At 51.0% G+C, this 7,474-nt stretch overlaps 1 long non-coding RNA gene across 1 annotated transcript; it reads left to right on the top strand.

Moving 5' to 3' along the window:
• Window positions 1-236: 236 nt before the first annotated feature.
• On the top strand, window positions 237-4,839 carry Gm30255. Its single transcript, XR_385531.1, has 3 exons — window positions 237-408; window positions 4,063-4,139; window positions 4,379-4,839. It is a non-coding gene; the product is annotated as a predicted gene, 30255 (long non-coding RNA).
• The last annotated feature ends 2,635 nt before the right edge of the window (window positions 4,840-7,474 follow it).

A 7,474-nucleotide genomic window follows, 5' to 3' on the forward strand; every position in this document is an offset into this window, starting at 1 on the left:
TAAGAAAAGGAGGAAATCTCTGTTGTGCTTAGGGGCTCCGTTCCTCGGGGCTTCCCCACCTTAGCACAACCTTTATCTTCATTAACCTTGCCTGAGTTCTCCACCCAACCCCATGCTAAGGTGGGTTTTTTAAATCTTCAGAAATACAGTCTCATGATTTTTTCTGAGTTTTTTTTTTTTTTTGAGGGTTTTTTTTTTTTTTTTTTTTTTTTGGGCAGACTATTTGATGAGAACTAAGTCTGTTTCCCATCCCCCAATACAGTCCCCCACCACATGCCCTCTTTTCCTTTTCTGTCTAAGTTTTTAGATCTCTGTCTAGGAGTTTTGGTGCTACTAGAAGGACTCAGTTTCCTGACTTTATGAAAAGTGGAGGAGACCAGTTCTGCCATCTCCCTCTGTGTGGAAAGAGTGAGTATATGGGACATATACTGAGAATGGCCTTAGAATTAAGCTGTCTAGAAAGCAGGGATAGAGGAGGTGTGACAAGTAGTGTGACTGACAAGGTTCCTGATGTGACCCAGCATTTGTTAGGAAAATCAGGGCTGGCCTTCCTGCTGTGACCTTACCCTCCAGTGTTAATCCATCTCTAGCCTGCTGCAAATCTGGTTTCCTTCTCTCTGGGTGCAGGGCCTTGTCTGAAGGTCAAGCAAGGATCCAGAGAAGGAGCAGGAGGATTCTGGGTCTGACACTGAGTGCAGCCAGCTTGGCTTGGCTTCTCCTGGACTCACTGGGCTCTTATTCATGGAGTGCCAAGGCCAAACACGTTTGAGTGACAGTAGCTTCCTTTAGCCTTGCCCTTGCCAATTCCGTGTTCCTTTGTCCCAGAACAGCTACTCAGCAAATGCCGGCTCCTCCTCAGTTACCAATCTGCAAGGTACATGCCTGCTTCCTTTCCCATGGCGGAAGCAGACCAGCTTTTCATCTCAGTCTCTGCTGTGCCCTTCCCACAAGCCTCATCTAAGCCAGGGTTTCTGTTAGCTCTTTCTGCTCTTTCTGAGAGGAATATAGGTTAGAGTGTGGAACCTGGGGTCTTAACCATGACAATGGATTCCATCCAAGGTTTGAGGGCCCTGCTGTGGCACAGGCCCTTTGAGACCACTGCAGGTCTGTGAGATGGATGTGGTCAGGGGATATCAGCAGTCCTTCCAAGCAGGTTGGCAATGTCCTCTGGGGTCTTGACAAGGCTGGTGACATGTGTACATGAGAAAGAAAGATAAACTTGAACAGGTCCTTCTGTGGAGGTTTGTCCCTGCAAAAGAGTTGAGGGGACATAGGAAGAATGGAGTGAGTCCCACATCCCACATCTGACAGATGGAAAGACTGACTGGAAGTGCCGGCTGACCCCAGAGCCTCATTCTCAAAGACTGCACGGCAGCAAAGCTATGGCTGGTGGGACTTCCTCGCAGGAAGTGAATAAATGGACGAATTCTGGGGCTGCTTTGCCAGCTACTCTGGAATCTGCATTCCTGTCTGGAGCCCCAGTAGAGGTGCTCCCGAGAGACCCCCTGCCCAGGGTTGTGCTGAGTCAGCAGAAAGCTGACTCATGGCCCTCCAAGAGACATGGGAAGTGTGTTCTCCCAACCTGGGCTAATAGGGGAAGTTCCTGGCCACACAGGGCTTTCCCTGAGGAAGGACCTGGCTCCTACCACTTCCACAGACACCTCCATCAGGGGACTGAGGGCACTGTGGCTCAATAGCCAGCCCTTAAACATTTTTAGGCAGCCAACAGAGCTGCAGGCAGGGCCCCTGGAAATCAAGGCAGGCTTGCAGAGGTGCTCCTAGGCTCAGGGTGTCAGAAGGATCCCCATGCCCTCAGGAGGGAAGGGGAGAAAGGAGGCCTCTGACTCTCCACAGCTCTGCTGTTGTGTGAAGAGCAAGGCTCTTTTTGCCCTGGATTCACCATATGATGGTGTCTAGTCTTCAATCTGTCTCTCGCTCCTGGCCCACTGATACCTCCTGTGCATACGTTGTCTGGTCTAGGTGGGCTTCAGGACCGTACCTGCTGCTCTGCTCATGGGTACCGTTTGTCTGGAAGGAACATGAACAATCAGAGGGCCAGGGCAACTCTGTGAGTTGCAAGAAAATCCCTGGTACCAGAAGAGCCACCAGTGTCTCTCTTCTATCAGCCCAGGTGCAGAGGCTAAGCTTAGAGTCACCATAAGAAACATCAGCTTTCCACTGTAAGGAAGATCACCATGGGTACCAGAATCCAGGCACCTGAGGACAAAGAGGCGAGGCCCAGAGAAAGAGCTGCCAAGAGCCCCTAAGGTTGGGTGGGGGGTGCACCAGAGGCCATGTAAAAAGTCCTTTCTTCCAGATGGGGCTGTCCAGGGGGCTATCCTCTAGGGGGAGGTGTTGCTATTTTACTGTTTGCCAGAGTGTGCAGCAAGCCTGTCTGGGCCTGCCATGCCTTTGTGACTTGGACCTTGGCTCTGATCCCACACTGAGCCTGCTGGTTCCTAGGATAACTTCGTCTTGCAATGGGGTGGGCAGCTGGGGAGACAGAGGCTGCCTGACAGGAGGAGGCAGGGGCAGGCATCTGGGTTAAGGCTAAGGGCTGGGCAGGGTGGGGATGTCCTGGGTGAAGGGACACCCAGCTGGTCTCTGGGCAGGTAACATGGGTTGGGCCAAGTGACACTGGCTGAGTCACGTCCCACGTTGACAGGTTGCGGTGCGGGCATGAGTCAGCCGCAGCTGAGCCCCAGGAATAGAGGCTGGGAGGGTAGCTTTCTGATCTTGATGCTCTTGTAGGATCTGTCTGGGTCCGTGGAGTGACAGAGAACTTGTGCTGGGAGGGGCAGCTGTTCTGTTGCTTAAAATGAAAGGACTGTCCCTGCTACTGCCTGCTGGAGTCTGTCTGGGCTATCATACCAAAAAAAATACCAAAAAAAAAAAAAAAAAAAAAAAAAAAAAAAAAAAAAAAAAAACACTGGGAATAGGCCACAGAGGAAAACTTTGTCTCTCACTCTCTGTCCTGAAGGTTGATGTCCAATATCAGGGTGCCTGAATGTTCTGTGTCAGGTGAGGAAAACTCTGCTTGGTAGACGGTGTTTCCTTGCTGAGTCCTGACTGGGGGAAGGGGAAGGGAAGGTCTCTGGGGGTGGGGGTCCCTTCTGTTAGGGCTTTCTTTTGGTTGTTTTTCTCACAGCTATGAACAAAATGGCAGACTAAGAGGTGACTTCAGTACGTGAGGGTTTCTCTTGGCTCTCAGTTGGAGGGCACACACTCTGTTGCAGTCAGAAAAGTGATAGCAGCCAGCATATGAGGTAGAGGTAGCCGGGTCAGGGAAGAGAGAAGGATGCTGGTACTTAACTCACTTTCTCTTTTGTGCTCAGTCAGGGAGGCCCCAGCCCATGGGATGCCCCGCCCCCTCTGTTTAGAATGGGTCTCTCTAATTCAGCTAACCAAGACTAAAAACACAGATACCACCAGATGCTTGCCTTCGTGGCAAGGCCAAATCCCATTAAGTTGACAATCAGGATTAGCTTTCATAGACCCCACCTCCTTTCTGGAGGTGCTCTCCTGTCACTGTGTTAGCTCCACCCCTAGGAACTATCTCCTTGCAGGTTAGGTATCAACCCATATATTTAGGGGCGGGGACACACACACTTTTGGATCATGTCACTGCAGTAGGTATACTGACTTCTTGCTTGTTATCCCTGTCCCAAGGCCACCAGGGCAGGGAGGTGGGCATGGTGGCTACTGTTGACTAGCTCTGGGAATAAACACTGTCCAAGATGGAGATGCCATGGTCCGGACACTTCCTCCACATCTCCAGTCTCTTGAATCCACACAGTCCAAAAAGCACTCTGGATTTAAGGTGCTGAAACTGAGAGATGCTACCAAGAATGGATCTGGGGAGACAGAGATGGACACGAGCCCCCAGGAGTCAATGGGATTCAGTTTGTGGGCCCCTAAGTGCTACAAACTGTGCTGTGGGCTTCCACATGAATCGTGGCCTGGCTAAAGATATCAGTATGAGCATGGGGGTGGCCATTAGTGAGAAAGCAGATCTGGGGGACCGCTTGTCTGGGGTTCATGGAGGCTCACTCTCCCCTATAGAGGCTGAGTACTGGAGTCAAGGCAGAGCACAGGAGTTGGCTTCTAGGCTCAGCACCACAGGCCACGGTGTTGTTGAGGTAAGCCTGACAGGTGTGGTTGATCCTTCAGGAAGCACTTGTGTGTCCCTGGCACACCACTGCTTGAACTTACAGGCTGGAAAGGGGCAGTTTCTCACTTTTCCCCTGTACGTAATTCTCTTGGTGTTGCGCTTCCCTGGAAACTGCTCTTGTCTGCCTGGCCACTGGTCGCAGTCAGACACTGAGAGCTCAGGTTCCCAGCATCACCTTCTAAGGCCTCATCCTTGGCCTTCCTGCAGAGCCAGCCACTCCAGCTCCCCTTAAGGGCCCCTGCTGGAATGAGGCCCACACAGTTGGACACCAGTTGGACACCCTGGTCTGGAATCTGCCTCGGCCTGAAGTACCTCCTTCCCAACTGTGGAATGGGGATGTTGGTGTCAGCGGAATCGTCGGGTGTTTGTGGCCCACTTAACTGTGAGCTCCAGTTGACAGCTGCATGACTTTGATGCCGACCCTCGGGATTACTAGATGTGTTATAATTAACTCTGCTGGGAGGGTGTGGACTCTGGGGTCAGCCAGGATGCCTGAGGTTGCCTGATTAAGAACAAGAGCTACCCCAAGCCTTGAGTCCAACTGTGACCATAAAAGGCTTTCTTCAGCCACTTTATTTAAAGACTGACACCAGCTAGCATAGTCATCTGGTAGCCTTGGGAGCCCCCTGAGGTAAATCTGACATATTCTGTTCCTCACTCCTGTTCTGTACCTGTCAAAATTCTGTAGGGGGCGGGGTGGGGGTGGGGGAGGCTGAAGAGATGGCTCAGAGATTAAGAGCACTGGCTGCTCTTCCAGAGGTCCTGAGTTCAATTCCCAGCAACCACATGGTGGCTCATAATCATCTATAGTGTAATTTGGTGTTCTCTTCCAGTGGGCAGGCATACACACAGGCAGAACAATGTATGTATGTATGTATGTATGTATGAATAAATAAATAAATCTTTTTTAAAAAAGTGATATTAGGCCTTGTGTGTGTGAGTACACTGTAGCTGTCTTCAGACACACCAGAAGAGGACATTGGATCCCATCACAGATGGTTCTCTTCACACTGGGTCAGAGAAATCTGCTCACAGAACAACAGCAAGATTCTCCCCTCCTTTGGCCAGGGTGGGGCTATGGTGGATCAATTTCTATACTTTCACTGAGTTCAAGGCAGCAACAGGGCCTTTCCCCAACTCTCTCACAATCTCGCTAGGAAGCTGGCTAGCCTGGGCTGGACCCTGGTTTGAAGCAAGGAGATCCAGTACTTTGAAGGTGCCAGGAACATATTGCCCAATTTCCAGCAGGCCTCTGTGATGTGGGTGGTCACTGCGGGTAATAAGCAACAGAACTTGGCCGACCCCAAGGCCCTCACCCTGCCTCTTTGGGGTACAGGGGTCGCAGCGGCTGAGCTGTGCTGTCGGAGAAACAGCCTAGCCCCGCTGGTTTGTGAATGGGGCTGAAGGTACGCACCAGCTGTACGCACATCACAGGAAAGCAAAGGTAGAAAGACACAACAATAGCAGCCCCTTCTGCAACACGGAGCGGTGAGGTGAAGAGGATGATCTGTGGCCTAGTTGCGCGCGCAACTTCCAGGATCTTCCCCACCACCGCTTTTCTACCCAGGCCAAGAGCAGGGAGTTCGGTGAGGGCTGCAAAGCGGTGGGTTTGGGTTCTAGGCCATCAGAATGCCGATCTCGCACTGTTCTCGTCACGGGTGATTGTGAATTTGCCGCTTGCTAAAGTATTTCTGTAACTCCGAATCAGTGCTCACGCAGCTTCACGTGAACCCAGAGTGACAAGCTTGAACCCAATGGTGCCGTTTGACACTCCCGACTGAGGCCAAACATTCCTGCTTAGCTCATGATGTAAATATTTCCCCAGTCTATTTAGAACCATGTGATTAGCATTTCTGGGTTTTCTGGTGGTGATTTGGCACTTCAGGCTGGATGCAGTAGTTGTTTAGTGCCCCAGCATACATAATCACGTGACTCGGAGAACCGTGTTAGAGGAATCCGTTTCCGGGCAGAGTTCCGGAGCTGTCGCTGTGAGCGAGCTCTATGCTAACAACCCAGCAACTTGGATCAACAGGTGTCTTCAGATCGGAGCACATATCAAACCAACTTGTGTGTGCTCCTGGATTGGTAGAAACGTGCGCTCGCATGTCCTCTGGCAGCAACAATTCAGTATCCTGTAAATGAGTGCTAACCTCCATGGCTACTGAAAACCCACTTAGGCAAAATGGGAGCCATTCCACCCAAGGAGCATTGCAAGGAGCACGTCACAGGCAGCACGCGAAGCTCGGGTTTATACTGGGCAGGTGGGCAGGTGGCTGTGCCCACTGATGCTTCCTGTTTGCGAAGACCTAGCTGAGCCCTGAAGCCATTTTACACACTTTTACCTTTTCCTGGAGCCACTCCCAGCCGGTTCTGGTCTACAAGACTTTCCTGACGTCAGTGTGGGTGTTGCAAAGGGAGGCTTTGGACCCTGGGGGTGAAAGCTGAGGCTGGCCCTTCTCTGCTTTTTCTTCTGACTGCGAAACTGAAAGGCAGGACTCCAATGGCTTCTTACCCTTTCCCACCTTGCAAAGGAGCTCAGTCATTGTGCTCCCCGCAAAGCAATGAACGAGGCCGGTTCATTGTCACCCCATTTTACAGAGGAGGCTCTGAAATAAACCCTGGCTCCCGTGCTCACACCTTTCCAGCCTCAGCTTCTTCCTGAACAGTTCCAATGGATGACAGTGACCCCAGAATGTTGGCTGCAGGTTGCAAACATTTCCAGCTCAGGAAAGCCATGTAAGATACCCATGGGCTGTGATCTTTTTGTGGTTCAGTCATCAAATTCACTGTAAATGGATCTTAGTTCTGACTTGTGTAGGCTGTGGTAGAATACAAAGCACGGTTGTAGGCACACGACGGCGGTGTTTTGGTCTATGCAGCAGCCCTAACACATATGCTAGTGTTGAATACATAATAAGTACTGCCTTAGGGTTTCTATTGCTGTGAAGAGACAACATGACCACAGCAACTCTTATAAAGGCAAACATTTCACTGGGGCTGGATTATGGTTGAGAAGTTTAGTTTATTATCATCATGGCGGGAAGCATGGCAGCTTGCAGACAGACATGGTGCCGGAGAGGTAGCTGAGAGTTCTACATCAGGATCTGTTGGCAGCAGGAAAAGACTGCAACTCACTAGACCGGGCTTGAGCAGCTGAGACCTCAAAGCCTACCTCAGTGACACACTTCCTCCAACAAGGCCACATCCCCTAATAGTGCCACTGCCTATGGGCCAAGCATTTAAATGGGGTCCATTTTTATTCAAACCACCATAGATATCCAGTAGATATCTGTCACTGTAAGC

The sequence above is a fragment of the Mus musculus genome, chromosome 17 (assembly GCF_000001635.26).
Source record: "Mus musculus strain C57BL/6J chromosome 17, GRCm38.p6 C57BL/6J".
Lineage (NCBI taxonomy): Eukaryota > Metazoa > Chordata > Mammalia > Rodentia > Muridae > Mus > Mus musculus.